At 49.2% G+C, this 21,173-nt stretch overlaps 1 protein-coding gene across 4 annotated transcripts in view; it reads left to right on the forward strand.

Annotated features, from left to right (window-relative positions):
• The first annotated feature begins 360 nt into the window (after positions 1-360).
• Myo1b (myosin IB) overlaps positions 361-21,173 on the forward strand; it is a 151,696-nt gene continuing 130,883 nt past the window's right edge. For 3 of the 4 annotated variants that reach the window (XM_041668131.1, XM_041668133.1, XM_041668134.1), the window contains exon 1: positions 361-545. The gene's annotated coding sequence lies outside the window, so the exon portion shown is untranslated. Of the gene's footprint in view, positions 546-16,772; positions 16,805-21,173 lie in introns of those variants that run through there. The other variant, XM_041668132.1, reaches the window with a different exon arrangement.

The raw sequence follows: 21,173 nt of genomic DNA on the forward strand, positions 1-21,173 counted from the left end.
CACCACGCGCTGTTTTCTTTTTCAGTAAATTCGCGTTTTGTGATATTCTTTGGCACCCAGACTTTGACCTAGGAGAGGTGATTACACGGAGAGAATGTTCTCTGTGCCGGTGTTCGAGGCCAAGCCTCTTTTAGCTGTCGGGCTCTGCATCTCTGGTCTGCTGTACGCAGATCTCGCAGAGACCAAGGTGAAGGGTCAGCGCGCGTCCCTGGGTGTCCCCAGCCTCAGGGTGCTCACCGGGGGGCGCTGTGAGGCCTGCGCCTTGGTGAGCCGCGGCCCGGGAACGAGGGGCGCGTCCGGGCGAGGTCGCCGCCCCCGCCGGGAGAGGGGAGTGGCCGCGCCGCCGCCGCGCCTGAAGCCAGCGCACTCGGAGCCCGGCCGGCGGACGCAGCGTAGGGACGCGGGGCGCACGGTCGGCTGAGCGGCGCGGGACCCTCGGCAGCAGCTGTGGCACGAGCCCCGCATCGGTTCCGAGCCGTGATCCCCAGGCGGCGGCCAGCGAGCAGCACGCGGAGGCGGAGCGGCAGAGCAGGCGCCCGGGAGAGGTACGCTGCGCTCGCCTGTGCCGGGTCCCTTCCCGCCCCGTGCCTTTGTGCGCGCGGCCCCGGGCTCAGCCGCAGCCGGCGATCGCGGGTCACCGGCTCCCGGGGCGGTCGTGTGGGACGCGGCAGCGCTCCAGCGTGAACCCACGCGCGCTCGAGGTCATCGAGAGCGATCGCTGCTCCGTGTACCTTCGGGGGGCGGCGGGAGCGGGGGCGGGGGCTTGGAAACTAAGTTGCTCTCAATATATGATAGCCGCTTCGTGTAACTGCGGGCACCGGGGGACCCGGCTTTCCGCGGGCCCACCCGCACCCTCCCCCCTCCATCCCTCTGACCCACTGGAGTTTCCTAGCCCGGGGTTCTGTGGAAGGACAGGCTATGGCTTCCTGTGGGAGGGAGAAGTGGAGGTAGAACAAAGGGGCGTCCTGGGGAGTGGGGTTCAGGTGCGACGTGCCAGGGCCGCGGCGCACGGGGAGGGGCGCAGGACCCGGTGGGTCGCCCTGCGCGTGCAGCTGCGCTCCACTCCTTTGTTCCGCCACAGCGGAGGGGGCTGCCCCGGGTCCCGTTTCCTGCCCGGGATGGGATTGATTCACAGTCCCTGAGAGGCTTGGGGAAGGGGGCGGGGCTCGAATGGAAACCAGATTGGGAATGGGAGCCCTGGAGGGTGCTGGGCCGGGTGGAGCGCTGGGGAGGGGGGGGGGGTGATGAGAGTGCGTTGGAGTTAATTACAAACACAACCTTCTGTCTAAAGGCCTGTGGAGTTTATTTGCGGTACTTTGTTCATGCTACGGCCTAGCACTAATTGTTGCAACAAGTTCTGTTCTTCCTTAAAGTTGTAGGCTCTGGCTATGGGAGTTTGCTGAGAGCAGATCTTGTTAGTTATAATGGATGAAGAACTTTTCTTTCTTTTCCTTTTTCTTCTTCTTTCTTTTTTAAGGATTTTAGAGTAAATCAGGAAGGATATTTGTGTGCTTGTGTATCTGTGGATTTCACTGTGGCTCAAATAGGCAGACCAAAACAAACAAACAAACCAACAAACCGCTTTTTTTTTTTGGACACGTGGTTTATTCCCTGGCTGACCTGGAACTCAGAGGCCTCCTTGACCTGAGTGTTGGGACTAGAGGTGTGCACCACCACACCCGGCTAGGGCGTGTGTAGAATCATTTTGACTAAATAGGTGTCTTCATTATCATACAGTATAGTATGTATGATACATTTCCAAAAATATTTGGGGCTTGGGAACCACCAGAAAACCAGACTTTGCTAAAGAAATGAATCAGGTGATGTAATACTGAGTTGAGAATTCTTTTGTCATCGGTCCCAGAAAAAAACACCCTATATTCTTTTTGGGTTTGGTTTTTGAGGCTGGAGCCATGGCTTCAAGTGTTCTGTGCTTTCCCACTCCCTGTGGACCAACCGGAGTGAGAGACAGTGACTATTTCTCTCGTTTTTTTTTTTTTTTTGTTTTTTGTTTTTGTTGTTGTTGTTTTTTTTTTTTTTTTGAGGAGTAGATTTGAAGGTAGCACGTCAGGCCTTAGTGAAAGTGACCCAGTCCTAGATTAGAATCGAGAATCTCAGAAGGATTGGGACTGAGCTCGGGACTGGGAGTGAGCCTTTGGGGGGACTGAGTGATTGGTGCCTTTGAACAGGGCATTCTAAGCAAAACCGAGGAGGAGCTGACATTTCCAGGCATTGATGGTTATGCATGTGGGGTGTTGATGGCAGAGACCCAAAGCCCGGTGCAGTTTGGAAATGCTGGCCATAACCTAACAGCCTTCTGGCTGGAACCAGCACTGCCTGCGGGACAAGTTGAGGGCCATTTGTTGTTAAGAGGGGTTGAAGCTGAAAGCCTTTTTTAGCCTTAGAAGGCGAGTTGGGAGCTTACTCTGGGGGAAAAAAATGTTTTGTGCCCACTAAGTGGTAATGGGAAAGAAGCTGTACAAGTTCCTGCTCGTCTTTGTGCACGGAAGTGCGGCCAGGTTTTCGGGCCAGGCTGTAAAGCGGTGCGTGGAACGTGTCCTCAAAAGCCGTCGTGATGTGAAGTTGGAGTGGGACGGTGCCCAAGTGTCAAGTTGTTTGTCACGGTGGCTGACACTTACAGAGGGACTCTCCTCTTCATTGCTGTCCCGCCGTTCTAGGCTGTTCATTCATGTGAATTGTTTTGCTAAGTGCAGTTCCGTTGGATTCCCCCCCCCCCCCCCCCCAGGGCTCTTTGGTCCATACGTTAACGAAACGGAAAGCGTGTGGGCCTTAGTGCTGCTGCAGACATGAATGAGAGCCTCCCGAAATAGCCGGCTCCTGGCCCGTGGCTGTCCCACTGGATGCTGCGGGATTTTGTGATAAGTCTGGCAACGGGGCTGCACCCCTTCTGGGATGAGTCATCACTCTGTCAAGCCTGGAGTTCAGGACTGGCATTCCCGGATGCCGCACAGCTAAGCAGGGCAGTGGGGATGGGCTGACATCACTGGGGGAGAGTGTGGGCTGGGAGTGGGATGGGCGGTCCACAGAGAAGAGAGCTGTAGTGCCCTTGGCATCCCTGTGCTCAGCCTTTTTTGGGGTGAGGTTTGTCTCTCTTCTGTCTCTGTTCCATTGTTTTCAGTAGTACCTAGGCATTTAGATTTTAATTGAACAGTCTAATGCTAATTATAGTTACCATTTAGTAGGTTTATTATGTGCAGGATTTTACAGGCATCGTCGCTGTATATTAATCTCTAAAATAATGTGGCCAAAGGTCTCAGTTATCCCAGGCTGGCCTAGAATTCACTATGTAGCTCGGGGTTGGCCTTGATCCCCTGATCCTCTTGCCTCTTCTCCCACTCCCAGGCGACTTTACAGGCATATCCCACCATGCCTGGTTAAAATTATTTTGGTTTTTGTTTTGAGGATGGTCTTACTTTGCATCCCAGACTGTCTTAGGAATCACTATATAACCTGTGCTGGTTGTTAACTCATGGTCATCCTCCTGCTTCAGCCTCCTTGTGCTGAGATCTTAGGTGTGAGCAAACCTGCCCGCTTGGTGCATTGCCTCTGGCTCTGTTGGAGTGGTGCAGGTCTCTAGTAAGTGACAGATTTGAGGTTTGGGTGCTTGACTCTAGCTAAACCCTGCAGAATTGCTGGGCGTGGCCACGTGATCGCTCTAGGCCATTAATCCCAGTAACCTGGGGGCAGAGGCGGACGGTGAGTTCAAGGATAGCCCGAGCTCTGAGAGAGAGAGAGAGAGAGAGAGAGAGAGAGAGAGAGAGAGAAGAGAAAAGAGAGACCCTGTCTGAAAAAAACAAACAACAACCAAACAAAACAATTACATGAATAATCATAATTGAACTATTTATTAGCTCTTTGCAGATCCTGGGTCACTTTCTCGTGTATTATTATTGATCCTTCCTAAAGCCGCTGTGAAATAGGCTTAGAAGGCAAGATCAGGGACATGACTATTTTTCTTTTCTTTTCTTTTATTTTTTTAATCAATACTTTATTTATTTATTTATTTATTTATTATGTATACAATATTCTGTCTGCATGTATGTCTACAGGCCAGAAGAAGGCACCAGACCTCATTACAGATGGTTGTGAGCCACCATGTGGTTGCTGGGAATTGAACTCAGAACCTTTGGAAGAGCAGGCAATACTCTTAACCACTGAGCCATTTCTCCAGCCCCCGGACTATTTTTAAAATATCATTTTTTTTTTTTTTTTTTTGGTTTCTCGAGACAGGGTTTCTCTGTAGCTACGGAGCCTGTCCCGGAACTAGCTCTTGTAGACCAGGCTGGCCTTGAACTCACAAAGATCCGCCTGTCTTGTCTCCCGAGTGCTGAAATTAAAGGCGTGCGCCACCACCGCCTGGCTAAAATATCATTATTTGAAAAGTGTATATGACTGCTTAAAAAAAATACCCCACCGCTCCAGAGTCTTATGTAGGCCAGGCTGGCCCAGAACTCATATGTGGCTGAGGATGACCCTGTTTCTCCTGCTTCCCCTTCCAGAGTGCTAGATTACAGGCTTGTACCAGCTCTCTTATGAGGCTGTGGGGGTTGAACTCAGAGCTTCCAGCACTTTCCCAAGGGAACTGCTTCCCCAGCTCATTATTGCTGTGTAGTCGAGGCTAGCCTGGAATTTGCCATTTTTACACCCCTTGAACACTGGGATTATAGGTGCGTGCCGCCACACCCCGTTAACATAAACAACTTTATTTGTAAGACAAACAGGGAAGTGACTTTAGAAAAAGGCCACCAGCATCTAAAAATAAGTTCTTCTTAAAAACCATTTCAAGCCGGCAGCATCGAGGTTGACTTTATATAGGATCATACAGTTCCTGTTTCTTGAACGCCGCGATAGCTCTTTTTATCTGAAAGCCTGTACAAACGCAGCACTTTGCTCCTCAGCTGAGACCCAGAAGGAATGTTGATGTCGAGAGGAAGTGGGACGTCAGAATTGGAAACACGCTGAGCCGCAGGCTGAGGATTTTCCCAGCACAGGCTTTTCCGCCCTGGCAGGAGCCTTTTAGAGAGGACATTCTTCCATAGGGAAGTGTCAAGGGTCTTCCTTCCCTGGATCCTCTGAGATCACCCCATCCCTGCACTCTGTGGGAACACACATTCCACATGATTTGTGTGCTCAGTCCTTCCCCACTGGGAAGTGAACTAGTTTAGACAGCAGTGTAGAAGGGGAACAGAGGTGACCTGTGTCCTAGGGCTGGAGCAGAGAGACACAGTGGGACCTTGGGACACAGTGATCACCAGGGCAGGAGCAGGATGGAGCTGTGTGTTGACACACGTGAATTATTTATGTACTCAGAATGTGCCTGGAGATATTAAAAGTATTCCTCCTCCCCCCCCTTACACACCCATACTGCATACATGTATACATTCATATACATAATTACTTTCCAAGATAAGCATGCCTTTAATCCCAGCACTTGGGACACAGGGACAGGAGAATCTCTGTGAGTTTGAGGCTAGCCTGGGCTACAGAGTGAGTTCCAGTTCAGGCTCCAAAGCTACAGAGAAACCCTGTCTCAAAAAATAAAATGAAACAAACAAAGAAAAAAAGAATTTAGAGATTGTGAACCGTGCCTTTATTTGTTGAAGTATTTCAACCCAGGATACTACTGGGCTCTCCAGGGTCAATGGCATAGCAGTGACTTGGTCTTTTCATGTCCTTAACTTCTCCAAGACAGGCGATGCGCCCTGCAGACCAACACTGGAGTAGCGCTTGGGGGAGAGGGCCAGAGAAAGGCGCTCAGCCGGTTTCCCCTCCAGCTTCTGGTGGGCCTTGACCCAGCTGATGTGAGACCCTGTGCTCCTTCCAAAAGCAATAAAGGCCACCCTGTGTGCCCCCAAGGACAGCGTGGCAGGGCAGAGTGGGCGTGGCTGATGTTATTCTCCTGGGGGACTACATCTCCCAGAAGACCCCGTGGGCTAAGAAATCTGTAGGAAGACAGGCCTACCTTGACCTGAGGGAGATGTAGTCCCGCAGGAGAATAATAGTTGAGTTGAAGGAGATGGGCATACGCTGCCCAGACGGAAGCTGAAAACAAACAAGCCGGAGAGAGGGCGGAAATGCTACCCAGGTGCCCCCCCCCCCCCCATCCTTGGCTTTCTTTCCTTTGGTGTGAGAAGATCCGGCCCTGCGCCCTGAGGTTCCCGCCTGGAGTATTAAGTTCCACTTTGCGTGGGAGGGGTGCGAACGGCACGTGGGTTCCCGGTGAGGGCTTAGCCTTGGCCGCCTTTCGTCCCCGTGCTCCTGTGACATTCCCCAGCACCTCAGGCGTGTTGTGTTTTAAAGGCCGTGGTGGGCAGGAAACGCCAAGTCTGTACAGGAGGGCTAGCTCTCTCTTAGTCTCTTTTCCTCGACCGTGCTAGAATATCTTGACAAGGGGAACTAAAGAATATAGTTATATTCTGGGCTCACACTTGGTGAGTCTTAGCCGGGCAGTCACGGCCTCAGGAGCTGGACGCAGATGGAGATTATTGTCCACAGTCAAGAGTCAGAGGGCCGTGCCTGCCTGCTGCTGCTCCCTGCTTTCCTCTTACGTGGTCCAGGCTCCCGGCCAGAGAGATGCTGCCCACAGACCCACCTCAACGCCGTCACTTACCCAGGGGCCGTCTCCCTGATAATTCTAGATTCTGTCAAGTTGCCTCTGACTGTCAACTTCCCTAATCATGGTGTGTTATGCTATGGGCTATTCATGATGTTCAGTAAGTACTTGATTTATTATTATTATTATTATTATTATTAGTGCATGTACGTACACATTACATGGCATAAGTTTTTTTTCTTCCTCTTTTTTATGGGGTCTGGGGCCAAACTTTGATCACATCTAAATCTGTGCCTAGCTTGGCTGCCTTTTGCTAAAAAGCGTTCTCACCACCCACTTCTCTGGTTTTTTTGTGACCCGTTATCCACCTAGTTTATTCCTACATTCAGCCTGTTTTCTCTGTTCAAATCCTTAAGCCCTGATTCTGGTTTAGACATTTCAAAGCGTTTGCCCAAAATAGGTGTTTCCACAAAAAAAGGAGCAGAGTGGGGGGAAAAATAAAGCTCATAAATTACATAAAAAAGGGTTCCTTGGCCAGTGTCGGAACAACTTCCTTTGAATTGCTTCGTTTGAAGTCAGTTCCCTTGCAGGATGGCCCTCCTGGCCTTTCTGGATGTGGGCAGTGAAGTCCTGAGAAGGGGCCGTGGCTGTCACACATCCTGACTGTTGGTGCCTCCAGGACGCTCTTGAGAAATTGTTCTTCTTAACTGCTGGTATCCCTTCATTGCCCGTCTTTAATTCCACAGCGCCCTGACTGTGCTGAGAATATATGTCCTGCGTGGGCAGATGTGCTGAAAATAGCGCTGTGTGTCCGCCCCAGAGAAGGACTGGGATCCACACCTTTTCCCGTACTTACCAGCCAATGTGGTGCCCACAGCTGCCCCATTGTGTCTCAGCGTATAACCTGCCTGTGCGTTCTCCCACATCACTGCTAGGGCCCCACCCCCACCTGATGTGGGAGGTCCTTCTGACTGTGTGTTGCTTTTATTGGTTAATGAATAAAGAAACTGCTTTGAGCCTATGGCAGGGAAGAACAGAACTTGGCGGGAAATGCTAGGCTGTATGCTGGGAGAAAGAGGGTGGAGTCAGAGAGAGGCGGTGGAGCCCGCTGCCAGAGTCAGGACATGTGGGAACTTTGCTGGTAAACCAGTCACGTGGCGTATACAGGTTAATGGAGATGGGTTAAATTAAGATGTAGGAGTTAGCCAGTAAGAAGCTAGAGCTAGTGGGCCAAGCAGTGATTTAGATAATATGGTTTCTGTGTCATTATTTCGGGTCTAAGCTAGCCGGGTGGCCAGAAACGAACAAGCGGCCTCTCTCCCTCCAACACCCACCTTCTTCCCTCTGCCTTCAGTTGTGTGTTTCAGGAATTGCACGTACTGAAATGGAAGTTCAGGCGCATGAACAGCTTCATATCCACGTCTTGCCGCCACAAACCTGATAGACCTCTCTGTTTATATAGGTTTTTTGACATCCCTCCCCACAGTGAAGTTCACTATGTGATTTATGTGTGACAGTCTTTCCCATGTTTTAGATTTTCCTGGGTGTTTCTGGCTCTCGTGGTCATCGTGACGGGACTGTTTAGTGCCTCTCTTATCGCTGTGTCTGGTGTATCAAGAAGGGCCTGGTTCACTGTTCATAGATGGCTCTTAGTTGCTCCCTGGAACTTGTTGTGGGAACCTGACATCATCAGATGGCTTTCAATGGAGCAGGAATTTCAGCATGGATTGAAAACGTCACGTTTAATTTTAATTTGCAAACTGTATGCTTTTAGAAGCAAGGGAAGGTGACTTCTAGTTTTTTAATACATTTATAATATGTATTATATTAACGAATATAATATCCATTGGTTTATTCATCAAGTGTTTAGATGCCATAAAAATAGTGAGCAGAGATGATGTCGCTTTCTTTCTGGAAGAGTGAGAGATTTGGGTGTAGAGATGAACAAGGATCGTCACTGTATCTCTTTCCTCCTCCTCCTCTAGTCCACACCGACAGGGAACCTACGCTCCTTCATTTCCCCCTCCTCCTAGTGCTACCAGTGGCCGCTGCCACAGATGGCACCGAGCCATCTGTCCTTGTGAAAGCGATCTGAAGGGGAAGGACAGATGGCAAGAAAGGGGTTTAGATTGGGGTATGGAGGGGGGGCTGTTTGAGGACGTGAACGCTCACCAGTCTTCCTGAAGGGTGATTTAGCAGGAGAGGAGGAGCAGGATTGAATAACCCTGTAGACAGCCTAAGAGAGAGAGAGAAAGAGAGAGAGAGAGAGAGAGAGAGAGAGAACGCCCTTAGCAGGTAGCTCACTGATCTCCCAGAGAGTTAGGTAGGTGGCTTAGGGATGCCTGTAATGAAGCTTCAAGGCCTCTCCCCACTCCTCTCCCAATGCACACGCGTGGCACATACTCAGGGACACACATACACAGAAATGAGAAGAAGTAAGGCAGGAAACTGAGACTGAGCGAGACTGCTGAGGCCCGAGGGGCGGTGTTCTGCACAGTGGGCTGAAGGGGGCTTCTGTCCTCACTGCCCTTGCCGTAAGCCAACGTGGAGGTGCTCATTTCGGCTCAGGATGCCCTTCTCGCCCGATCTGCCCAGATAGGGAGAGGACTGCCTCTCTGCTCCTAGACACCCCACTTCCAGGTTCCCTGATACCAGCACTTTTAGTTCGGGCAGTCCCCCATGGCTTGCCTCGTGGACTGCTTGACTTTATGATGGCGTGATAGTGAGATGCATTCCATGGAAACTGTACTTTGAATTTTGATTTTTTTCCCCCCAGGCTGGCAATACATAGCTTGTTGCTCTGTCCAGATGTGGGCAGCCAGGTGGAGAATTACCATACAGTGTCCTGCATCATGATGCTGGGAACTACTTCTTCTTCTTTTTTTTTTTTTAAGATTTATTTATTTATTTATTATCTATATAGTGTTTTGTATGTATGTATGCTTGCAGGCCAGAAGAGGGCACCAGATCTCATTACAGATGGCTGTGAGCCACCATGTGGTTGCTGGGAATTGAACTCAGGACCTCTGGAAGAGCAGTCAGTGCTCTTAACCTCTGAGCCATCTCTCCAGCCCTGCTGGGAACTTCTGGGGCTGGGTCTCGTAAATGCATCTTCAGCTCAGGATATTTGGAGCTTCGGATGGTCTTATGGGGACTAAGCTCCACCACCGTCAGTTCAACAATTGTCCTGCCGCTGTCGTTGCTGCTGACTGCTGTTTCTGTTGAGCATCTGAGATCCCGTGAATTAGATGTCTTTGCTTGGCAGTCTGCTCCTTCTGGGAGGGTCTGTGTCAGCAGACCCAAGGGCAGGGTGAGAGGAGGGTGGGGGGCGATCTGGAGTCCCCTGAGGTCCTCACACCTTGTTCACCTATACTCCAGCTATTTGGTTGTCAAGGCTTTGCACTTGGGTCAACCCTTTTGGAGCTTTCCATTGAGTTTAGGCTTTGTAAAGAAGTGAGACGCAGTTTGGGGCACCGGCGCTGGTCAGGGTACCCGCTTTGAACCTTGGCGTTTGTATTTAATGTTGCTAGCTCATTTATGTGGCCTCACTGTCGGGTCTATGTCTACCTGTTCCTTGTCTACAAACTGTGACACAGAGTCTTGTCTGTGCTGTCGTAGGGATTGTATAAGGTGTGTGCGCGCGTGTGCCTGGGTACTGTCAGCCCAGAACAAGGACTCTATATTAGTTCCTGTTGCTCCGTCTTCTGGAGAATGGATTTCTAAGGCTACTTCTCCCTCAGATCTTCAAATCTGTTCGAATCCAAGGCATGTGTACAAACTACGAGCGGTACAGACTTCGACATATACTTCGCGGGCAGGTGTGTGCAAAGGAAGCCAGCAGAGGAGAAAATACGGACGGCGATTGTTAGGATAGTAGAACAGCACCTGTATCGTTTACCTTATAGTGTTTTTTCCCTGACCGCTGATAACATCACACAACCATGGGAGTAAAAGAGGCTAAACCTGCCTTTGCCCAAGTGCTTCCTGCTGAGGCACGGCCAAAGGATCACTGGGTGTCCTGGCGCTGGCAGCATCTGCAAGTGGAGTGGAGCGCTTTCCCGTGGTGTTTAAGAGTTGCAGAAATGCCACGGTGTTCGGCTGTGCACAGACAGCCTCGACAGAAAGCCTTCAACATTAGCAGGTGGGCTGTGCGCTCTGGGAGCCCCTCTTCCTTTGACAGCCGCTTCTTGGTCCCTGTGTTCCCGCCAGGGCCCCCTAGTCACCTGCTCCTCCTTTGCTCTCTCCCATCCCTTTCCACCTTGAATGTCTCTCTTTGAATTCCCGGCTTTGTCTCTCGTTTGTCATGCAGGAATGGTGCGTCTGCTCAGAGAGCAAATTTGGTTTCCTGTGCCATGGTAAAAATACCTTTCACCGTCTAAATCGTGGCCCTTTATTTAGTCACACCTAGAACCAGCGAGTGAGGTTATGAACCAATTAAGCCTAAGGTTCCAGTAGCACCCCGTGTCTTGCAGGGTTGGATTCTGAAAGGAGGGGCGGCCAAAGGAATGCCGGGCTTGAGTTTCTCTCTGCCTGTTTCCTTGGGGGTTAGTCTGCATTGCCACCATCGTGTCCTTATCAGAAAGTCTGAACTTTTCCATACTGGTGGAGTAGAATTCTGGAAAGTTACCCAGTAGATTTTCACAAAGAGACCATGCCAAATCAGATAAGTTGCCTCAAAAACCGCATCGCTTTTCATTTGCTTTCACGGCCCCGTCCATCATGCTTCCCAGCCTCTCTTGTGTTCCTCGCTTTCTCTAATCGTGCACAGAGAGCTGCTCTTTTCTGGGAAGTTTATCTACAGGAATTGGTCTTAGTACGTTCTCAAAAGAATCCCCCCAGGCCTCGGAGCAGCCGTGTGGCCTGGGTTCCAGGGAAGAGGAATACTGCTGATTTCAGGGAGGATGCAGTTAAGTTGGTTTAAAGGACCAGAAACTGTCCGTCTTGATTGATGCCCTGAGAGTCTCACACTGAGCATCGCAAAGAATAATCGGGTGTAGGGGAAGCCGCCTTTACGGGAGTTTGTGGGTTGCAGCAATGTGGCAAGGGAGTAGAATGCCAGCCGGAGGGAATTAGGACTTGTTCCCACACCCTTGACAGTGTATGCGATTATGAGAGCTCTCTGGGTTCGTAAAGACCAGAGAATGATCTTTACGAACATCACACAGCGTTTGGAAAGCAGGGTTCCCAAAGGTGCTCATCAGAGACTGTGTCGGCACATCCTGACCTGCACAGGCTCAGACTGGACGGAATCCCAGCCCTGAGAAGGGGAAGTGGACGCAAGGTCCCGCCTGTAACCAGTGATACCTGCTGGGAGAGGGACACTTCTCTAGTGGGGTGTCACTGGTTCATGAACCTTCTGCACCCTGGGTAAGGCTCATGAGTAGTTGGCCAACACAAACTGATTATCTAATCTATCTATCTATCTATCTATCTATCTATCTATCATCCATCCATCTAGATTTCTAGATTATCTATCATCTATCATCCATCCATCTAGATTATCTATCTATCTATCTATCTATCTATCTCTTCCAAGGGTCCACTCAAGTCCTCCCCTTTAACATGAAAGACCTCTCCAAAGATAGTCAACATATTATGGTCCTGGGACTGATGGCTTCATCATGAGAACTCTGAGAAAACAAATCTAGCCAACATACATGGTCTGTGAGCCCAGTGACCCACCCTTGCCTGCGTCTCTATCCTGCTGACCATCTTGCGTCCAGTCTGGCCCCTCTGGCAGCTTCTTGCTCATTTCTTTCCCAGTTCTGTAGATTCACATCTTGGCTTTCATCATGAACTCGGGTTCGTTGGTCTCTCTTCAACTCTTCAATCACAGCCCCAACTCTTGTGGCAGATGCTCAACGTTCCAGTCAGGTGAACTGTAAATGTGTATTTGGTAGCATGGTACCTTCATGGGACCCTGGGCCCGTGGCTTCTCTTACTGTGCTCCTCGGTTTGTGGTTGGAAAGAAAAGCATTGTGGGAATATCACTTGAGGTCCAGGTTCAGGAAAAATTTGCGTTTGAATTTGCCTTCTGTTTCACAAGTTAATTTTTTTTCCCTCTAGAGTTCAGTTTTGAGTTCCTTTTCTTTTCAGGAGGCCAGTTTATTTAAAATTAGGCTGAGTGGGTGTACAATCCCAGCAGAATCTGTGGGCAGAACTATTTCAGTGGGTACGTTAAAACTGACATACACACTCTCTCCTTATATATAGATGCACAATCATAGACATAGACACAGAGAGACACACATCCACAGACGCACACACACAAACACATACATAGAAACACATACACAGACTCACACACACAAACACATACATAGACACATATACACACATAGGCACACATGCACAGACACATACACAGAGATACATACACACAGATGCATAGACACATAGACACACAGATATATACACAGGTACACACTGACACACATAAACACATACAGACACATAGACGTATAGACACATACAGACACACACACACAGAGCATAGAGGGTTAAAGCTCTGTAGATATTAAGATCATGTTTGTTGCTGAGCTCAATACCCAGGCATGCATATTAATAAAGGAGTCAGAGTAGCCATAGGAGTAAACGCTAAGTGTTTGGTTGTTCTGGGTTTTTGATGTGTATGTTCACTAGAAACGAGGGATTTCTGCTATGTGTATGTGAGTCTTAGACTTTCTATTACCGTTACTGTTTTCTGTTGCTGTGACAGAGTAACTGAGGCTGGGTGATTTATTTCCAAGTTTTACTCCAGCTCATCTGTCATTCTGGAGATCCGAGAGCATGCACCAGCATCTCCTTGATTCCTGGCAGAAAGTGGAAGGCACACGAGCCCGCATGGAGGTGTGTGTGTGTGGGGGAACTGGAGCGATCCTGCTGCGTGACAGCCTGCCCTTTGCAGGACTGACCCAGTCTTGGGAGAAGCTGTTAATGACCTAATCACCTCCCAGCAGCCCCACCACTTCTCAACATTGCTACACCAGGCAGTGAAACCTCAGCATGAATTTTGATTGGGATAAGCCATAGTCAAACCATAGCGATGAGATGGTTTTCTTCATCCAGTAGTCTGTTGAAATATATTAATATAGTAGGGTGCTGGTGGCGCACGCCTTTAATTCCAGCACTCAGGAGGCAGAGGCAGGCAGATCAGATCTCTGTGAGTTTGAGGACAGCCTGGTCTCAGGATAGCCAGAGCTGTTATACAGAGAAACCTTGTTACAAAACACACCCACACACACGCATATATATACATACATATATATATATGTATATATACACACATATGTGTATATATTAATATATTGATATTATTTCTACATTAAAGGTTATATATAGCTTTTTAAAAATTTCCCTGAGCCTTATGTCATTTGGATTGAGCCCCCCTTTGCCCCCATCCCACCTTACCATTAGGAATTGAACCCGAGGTCTTCATACACGCTAGGCACATGCTCTTTTTTTAAAAATATTTATTTATTTATTATGTATACAATATTCTGTGTGTGTGACTGCAGGCCAGAAGAAGGCACCAGACCTCATTACAGATGGTTGTGAGCCACCATGTGGTTGCTGGGATTTGAACTCAGGACCTTTGGAAGAGCAGGCAATGCTCTTAACCACTGAGCCATCTCTCCAGCCCCGGCACATGCTCTTCTACTGAGCTGAGGACCACATTGTTTTCAGGGCATTGGCTATCAGACTTGCAAGTATGGAGAATAATACATGGATTTCCTATTGGGCTACTCGGAGTAAGGATACCCACATTTTGCTGAGGTCCTCTATAGCCTTTTGTAGAGCGTGATGTTCTCTTTGAGGACAATGTTTGCCGCCGTCGGCAGTCTTAAAGATGGAAAGTTCTGGAGTGTGAAACTCAGCCGTGTTTTTAAGCAGCAGGGTGTGTGTGTTTATTCTTTGCGTTTTTAAGAGTCCGGCTCTGGCATGACTGTGACCTGGCGCTCTCGACTCCACGCTCAGCTGTGGATGTGAAGTATTACTTTTGTACGTAAGTGACTCGAGCGCTCGCAACTATACGTTTGGAGCTGAGTAAATAAGACCGGATGTCGTTCAGAAAGAGCTGTTCCGCTTTTAGCTGACTAGCAAGCCGGCACTCTTTTCTTTGACTATCTAGGCCACAGCCCTCGAGGCTGTACCAGTGCCAGGCATGGTGGTACAACCTGGAGTCCTAGGCCTTGGGAGGTTGGGGTCAGCCTGGGCTACTTAGTTCCAGGCCCAACCAGAAGCAGGAAAACCTGCCTCTCGGGGTGGAGGCGAGGGGGGGGGAGGAGGAAGGTCTTCCTGTGTGTGCCAGGCTCTCACCTTACCATTGGTAAGTTTCCTGGGTTTTGATTGTCTGATTTCTTCATCTCGTCTCATTTGAATCACTCCAATTCTTTGCCCCAAGCTGCTAGGTTGGAGCCCCAGCTGGAGTCCCTGCTGCTAGCTTTGCTGTGTCTTTTTTTTTTTTTTTTTTACAGTTAGTGCCTGTTTCCCCTGTGGCTTGCCGGCCTTTATACAGTGTGTAATCTGGACAGCTGCACAAAGCAGCCCTCCCTGTTAGTCATTGTCCCAACCTACTCAGACCGTGAGCTCAGTATTATTTTTTGCTGTCTATGCTGTAGCTTAAATCTGAAATGAATGCCCGAAGCCCACGTGTTAAAGGCTCGTTTATCAGCCCGAGACACCGTTGGGAGGGGTTGTTGGCCACCACGACGGGAACACAAGCTTCTGCCATGATGAACCCCGTCACTGTGATCTTAAAGCTGTAGGACCATGTGTCCATGGACCACATTCTCCAAACTACCAGCCCAGACAGACCTACCTTTCTTCTAATGTGATTACCTCGGGCATTTTGTTCCAGGAGCGGAAGGATGGCTAACCCGCCTCTGTACCCGATCAGAGGTGCTTAGGTGAGCCTCCGTCTCTGTGTGTAGCAGCTGTTGTCATCTCGTTTCTTCAGGCCGACCGGTGACCCTCTGCCTGTGCGCTGCAGTGTGGACACCATCGATGATGCTGTCAGAGTCCTCAACTCTTCTGCGTTCCCACTGCTCTGACAGCCAAGGTTCTTGAGCTGGACTCCCAGACCATTCTCAGCTCCATTGCCCAGCCGGGCCTTGCTCGGCTGTATCCACTGCTGCCGTCTTACATGGTGTTTGTTCAGTGTGTTTTACTCTTAGTGCGTAGATTCTCTGTGGTCATACCCATGCCATCCTTTCTCAACACTGGTCGTTGAGGGCAACTTTTACCATTTCTCTCTGATCTGTTGGTGCACGCCAACTGCTGTAGTTGGTTTTTTTTTTTTCTTTCTCTTTTACTCTTTGGGGAACCGCCACCCAGCTCCCAAAATAAGTACACAGAGATTTATTCTTTCTTATAAATGGCTGGCTTTAGCTTGGCTTGTTTCTAGCCAGCTCTTTTTTTAACTTAAATTATTCTGTCTACCTTTGTCTCTGGACTTTTGTCTTTTTCTATTCTGTGTATTTTTCCTCCTTACTCTGTGACTGGCTGTGCCCTGGGTAACTGGCCCCTGATGCCCTCTTCCTTCTCCTTGTCTTGTTCCGTGATCTTCTCTTCCCAGATTTCGCCTCCTGTGTACTCTCTCTGCCTGATAGTACCACCTATTTTTCTCTCCTACGAAGCTACCGGCCATTCAGCTTCTTATTGTAGACCAGTCAGGTGTTTTAGTCAGGCACGGCTTCACAGAGTTAAACAAATGGCACATCAGAGCATGCAGCGCATCTTGGCATCATTAAACAAACGTCCCACAGTGTAGCTGAACGCAGCACATCTTAAACTTATGTCCCCGCAAGAAACCACGCTAATTGTCCATGTCAATCTAATCTCTGTATTCCACATCTCGAGGTGAAGAGGTTGCGTGGTGCGCACACTGTTGATCGATTAGTTTGCTCTTAATCGTTGACTCAGTTTGATTGCAAATGCCTGGAAGCGGTAGCTAGGTCTCTTGTTCTGTTGCTCTCTGAGCAGGCGCGGTGGGTGATGGCCAGCAGGGAGTTGATCATGAAGGTCAGCCTTGGGTGGATGCTCTGGGCCCCTCTGCCAGCCTGGTATTGACCTACTTTCCCCTCCTTATCTGCGTGTGCAACATTCGTTGTGTTTGTTGTACCCAGTGAGCTCTCACGTCACAGGGAATGTTTGTCCCTCGCTTGCGTGTGAGTTGAGCGCTACAGGGCTGGCTAACTCGGCGGAGGAAACCATGGAGGAGAAACGTTGGTAAGCAGTTTACCTTCTAAACTGGGGGGGCATTATGCCTACGTCATTTAAAAATGACTGTAGTTTTTCTAACCACCTATTAAACACGGAGAGGGTGAAACCGTCCATTTTAAAGGTTTAGCCTTTTAATTTCATGGTTCGCGTTCTCATGGGTTTTGAGAATCCTTCTTGAAGTGCCTGCACAGGACGTGAACTTTTTTCTCATCTGGGTTTTACCGTCCAGTTTGTTCGTAGGCATTTCCTCTTTGACTAAATTGTCCCTTGGGGGACACGGTTGTTGTGCTGTGGCTCCTTGCGTAGGCAAGCTGATGGACCTTAACAGTGGGTTTTTGTGTAACGTACTAGGTATGCCGTGTTCAAGGAGGAAAATGTACCTGTGTGTGGCCTAGCTCTTGTTGTTACCTGTATGTAGATCATCTGGAAGTTCGGCAGAATTGTCATTCAGATTTAGTTAACGTCTGTAAATGGACATTTTGTCAACACAGGTTTTAGGATACACGTTTGACATCGTTTCAAAATTATAACGGCATGCTCTAATGATTTGTTCCCTTGGTTCTTGATAAATACGGCCCAGCGCAGTAAAAAGAGTCATGATTGCTTTGCCTCTGAAATTTAATATTACAAAGAGAAAAGACCTGGAGGTTGATACAGAAAATGCTCCCAAATTCTATTACCGTCGTTGATTTTACATAACTTTACAGGAAGCTAACGCATTGCAGCAAGTTAGCTATTTTTTAAGAAATTCTTTTCAAATTACAGAATAGCTTTGCCTTCTGAATTTATATTATCGGGGTCTTGAGGGGAGGGACTATCTTAGCTATTTTTGTTTGATCGCCTTTCAACTAATAAACATCCATGAAATCCTAATGTAAATGTATAAACATCTCTCCCTTTGTTTACATAGTTTATTAGACTTTATTTTAGGAGCTAACAGCTCAGGGAGTCTCTGAATTTCTTTTCTAAGGCCTTTTCTCACCCCAGCTACAGAGCCGTGCCTGAGGCCCACTCTGGTAAGGAAGGAACTTTTCCTACGTTTGTTAATATGTAGATCTGTAGTTTGATCTCATAACTAAGTGCTTTCATAACTAGATGGATTTCTGAAGAGGGAGGATGTCCTTTGGGCAGCGATTGTGTGGACGGCTGTAAACACAGTCTTGCTGTGTTCCCTCTGCCCGGGTAGCTGCGTGTTAGGGCCATCCTGTTTATTTCTGCGCAGTCTGTCTATGCTCTCTATAGTTAGGCTTTTAATACATTTTTTCCATGAAGGGTCCAGAATAGCTGCTCCCCTTAGCTGCTGAGAAAATGTCATTGAGATTTTTGTGGATTGGCATTTGCTGACTTTTTGTTTCTTTAAACATTCTTTAGAATTCCTCAAATGAAGGGACTCAGCCTTTTTCGAATTGGTCGCGTCAGCACGGGAAGACTGTCGGAGCGAGCTTGAGAGACAGTGGGCTATGGTTTTTTTTTTGTGTGTGTGTGGGGAAACTGAGGCTTGGGGGTGGCATTGTGCCTAAGGTATCCCCGTCACACTGAGTTGGATCTGCGACTTGGATCTTCTGGGTCTGGACGTATCAGCTGTAAAGGGACTGGAGGGCTGGGGTGGCGTTTGGTGGAAGAGCACTCCTCGGCCTTGAGTGGTCCCTTGAGCTTGACAGGTGGCGTGAGTGGAGGGTGAGAGCCACCGGGTGCTGGAGGCTTTGGCAGGGTTTGCAGTCTGTGGGACCAAACGAGCCTGGGACCTTCTGATTAATAAGTGGATTCATTTGGAAGGGAAGTTGGTTTCCCTGGCGGCTGCAGTCGGTTTAATCATTACTCGTGGCATCTGTGGATCCAGCAGGGCCCACGAGAGCTGACAGCTTGCCAGTTATATCTGAGCAGTTTTACATTCATACCGGGGTTCCTGGGGCTCAGGTTCGCCAATCTAAACATTTGACTTCTTGGAATCTTTTTTATCCGCCTCGAGGGAGCGGATTGAGAAGTCTGTGGGTTATAATTAGCACATTCTCTTGTACAGCTGAGTTGGTGTTTCTGGATGGAACCGCGGTTTATGGCGTTTGGCTCCCCTGTCCCGCAGACCTCGGAGCCCCTCAGACGTTAGCTCATTGATTCTTGTAAGGTTTCGTGTGAGTAGCGTAGTATGGTTGCAGGCTCCTTCTTAAAACTAGCTCTCCGGACCTCTTGAGCTTGCAGTAGGCGAGGGATGCTTCTGTGGGTTGTGGGAAAGCAAAGAAGTAGGGTGGGGGTGGAGATGCTGGATGCTGCTGCTGGGTGAGCCTTGGAGAGATGATGTCCCTTGGTGATGTTCCTGACACCACTCAGCAGACCTCCCTCTGGGAAGTAATGGGTGTTTGTGTTTGTCTGTCTGTCCGTCCGTCTGTCTGTGTACTGGCTGCGCTTCCTCCTGTTACTTACCTGCTGTCACAAATCAACTGGCGAGGACGACAGAAGGAAGGGAGGGTTTATTTGGCTCACAGTCCAAGTGCGCGTTCTGTCACAGAGAAGTCACGCCCCGGATGATGAGGTCGCCTAGCAGACCGCACCCACAGTCAGAAATCCGAGAGCTGTGGCTGCTGGTGCTCAGCTCTGAACCCCAAGTCTCGGATGGTGCCACTCACAAGTAGGGTGTGGCCTTACATCTCATAAAACTAATCTAGGAACTCCTCTTGGACACTTCCAGAAGTTCGTTCCCCAGGCAATTCCGGATCCTATTCATTGGCTGCCAAGACTAACCGAGACTAAACCTAGAACCCAAAGGAGGAGGCAGTCACTTAGTTATGAGTACAATCTTGTCGTAAGACAGGGTAGGGAGAGCTTGTGAGCTGCTGGGGTCAAAAGAGGAAAAGCGTTTTGGGAAGGGAGGAAGCCATGTCTAGCGAGTTTCATCTCTGCCCATCTGTGTACACCTTCCTCTCATCCTGAGTTTGGGGATCAGCAACTGGAATGCATTCCCTCGGATTCCAGCCTGAGTCTGTGATGGCAAAGCCTGGATCTCGGGTCCTTCCTGGGCCCAGTGTGGGTCTCATTCACAGCCCGTGGCCCAGGGTAGCTAGGAATGCGGCCCAACACAAAATTGTAAACTCATTTAAGTGTTTTCGATTCCTTCTCCTCACGATTTCTTTTTGGTCACTTAATTTTACTGGTGCAAATGTGAACTTTGCAGATGGCAGGCCCATTGCAATGTCGGCAGGTCACGTGGCAGGTGAACGGTGGCTGCCAGGCTTGTGCAATGCGCAGCGGGACTTCTTACCTACGAGTTGCTGGGACGCGCTTGGCAGTTTAGGACTTAGGTCAAAGGGTGGACAATGCTTTAGAACTGAGCGAGCGCAGGGCTCTGGGATCTCGCGTTTTCTCTCTGGGAAGGTTTTGCCTGGGACGGGAGGTCTCTATAAGCCGACTTTTTCTCTTCAATCAGAAGATGCGTGGTTAGTGCTATTGCTGCAGCCGCCACTTTTTTTTTTTTTTTAAACCTCAAAAATCCTTCTAATTAGCCTGGATGATATGTTTATCCTATTCATTTTTTCCACAGCTGGAAAAAGCCTCCCAAACCTCTGTCTCTTCATGAATAGCAGAGTCGAGGTGCCGTTTTTTTCAGGCCCGTCCGGCCAGTCTGGCTTAGGGTGGGACAGCAGCTCCTAGGCAGCTTTTTGTCGAGAAAGCCGGCTTCCACGCTCAGGTGGAAAGCAGCCTTGACATTGATTGGTCTGTGGTGATTCTAGTCCCGTTTCTGGCTTTGCAGAAACACTGGGGGGAGGTGTGTTAACCCTTAGATAACCGTAAAGTCACAGCCCCTACTGTTCCTTACACGGGGCTTCCGGCTTGGTGGCCGCGTTCAGGGCACGCGGGCTGACGTTTGTAGTTATCTGTTCACTCTCATTTCTTATTCATATCTGTCTGATCTTCACTGCCTATGAATGTTCTTTGTGTTTCTATTCAGAGTTAGAACACCAGGCAAACGGCTTTACTCTGTGGAAATTGCCCCGAGGCCTTGCCCGTTTCTTTCCCTAGCCTAGGAGTCTATTCCAACCACAGCGCTCCAACCAACAGCCCGTGAGTCTTAGCAGAAGGTTTCAGAGAAAGGCTGGAGGTGGGGACACTTTCCCCATGGGTTGACTTTTTAACAATGAAATAAAAGACCAGGAAGGCAGCAAACTATGGCCCGTGACGTAAATGCAGGGGGTAGACACCGCTCATATGTTTCTCTTAGCAAGCGTGTCGGTAGGAGTGAAAATTAGTACCCTCCGAACCTTCCTGCACACGCACGCCAGCCCACTTTGTCCCATGCAGTGTGCAGCAGAGATCACCCTACGGTGTGTGACACCCTAAACCCGGCCCTTTGGAGAACCATGCTGCCTGAGTAAATCGCCCCAAA

This window comes from Microtus oregoni, unplaced genomic scaffold (assembly GCF_018167655.1).
Source record: "Microtus oregoni isolate MIOR12 unplaced genomic scaffold, Mior012 000018F_ref0000195, whole genome shotgun sequence".
Lineage (NCBI taxonomy): Eukaryota > Metazoa > Chordata > Mammalia > Rodentia > Cricetidae > Microtus > Microtus oregoni.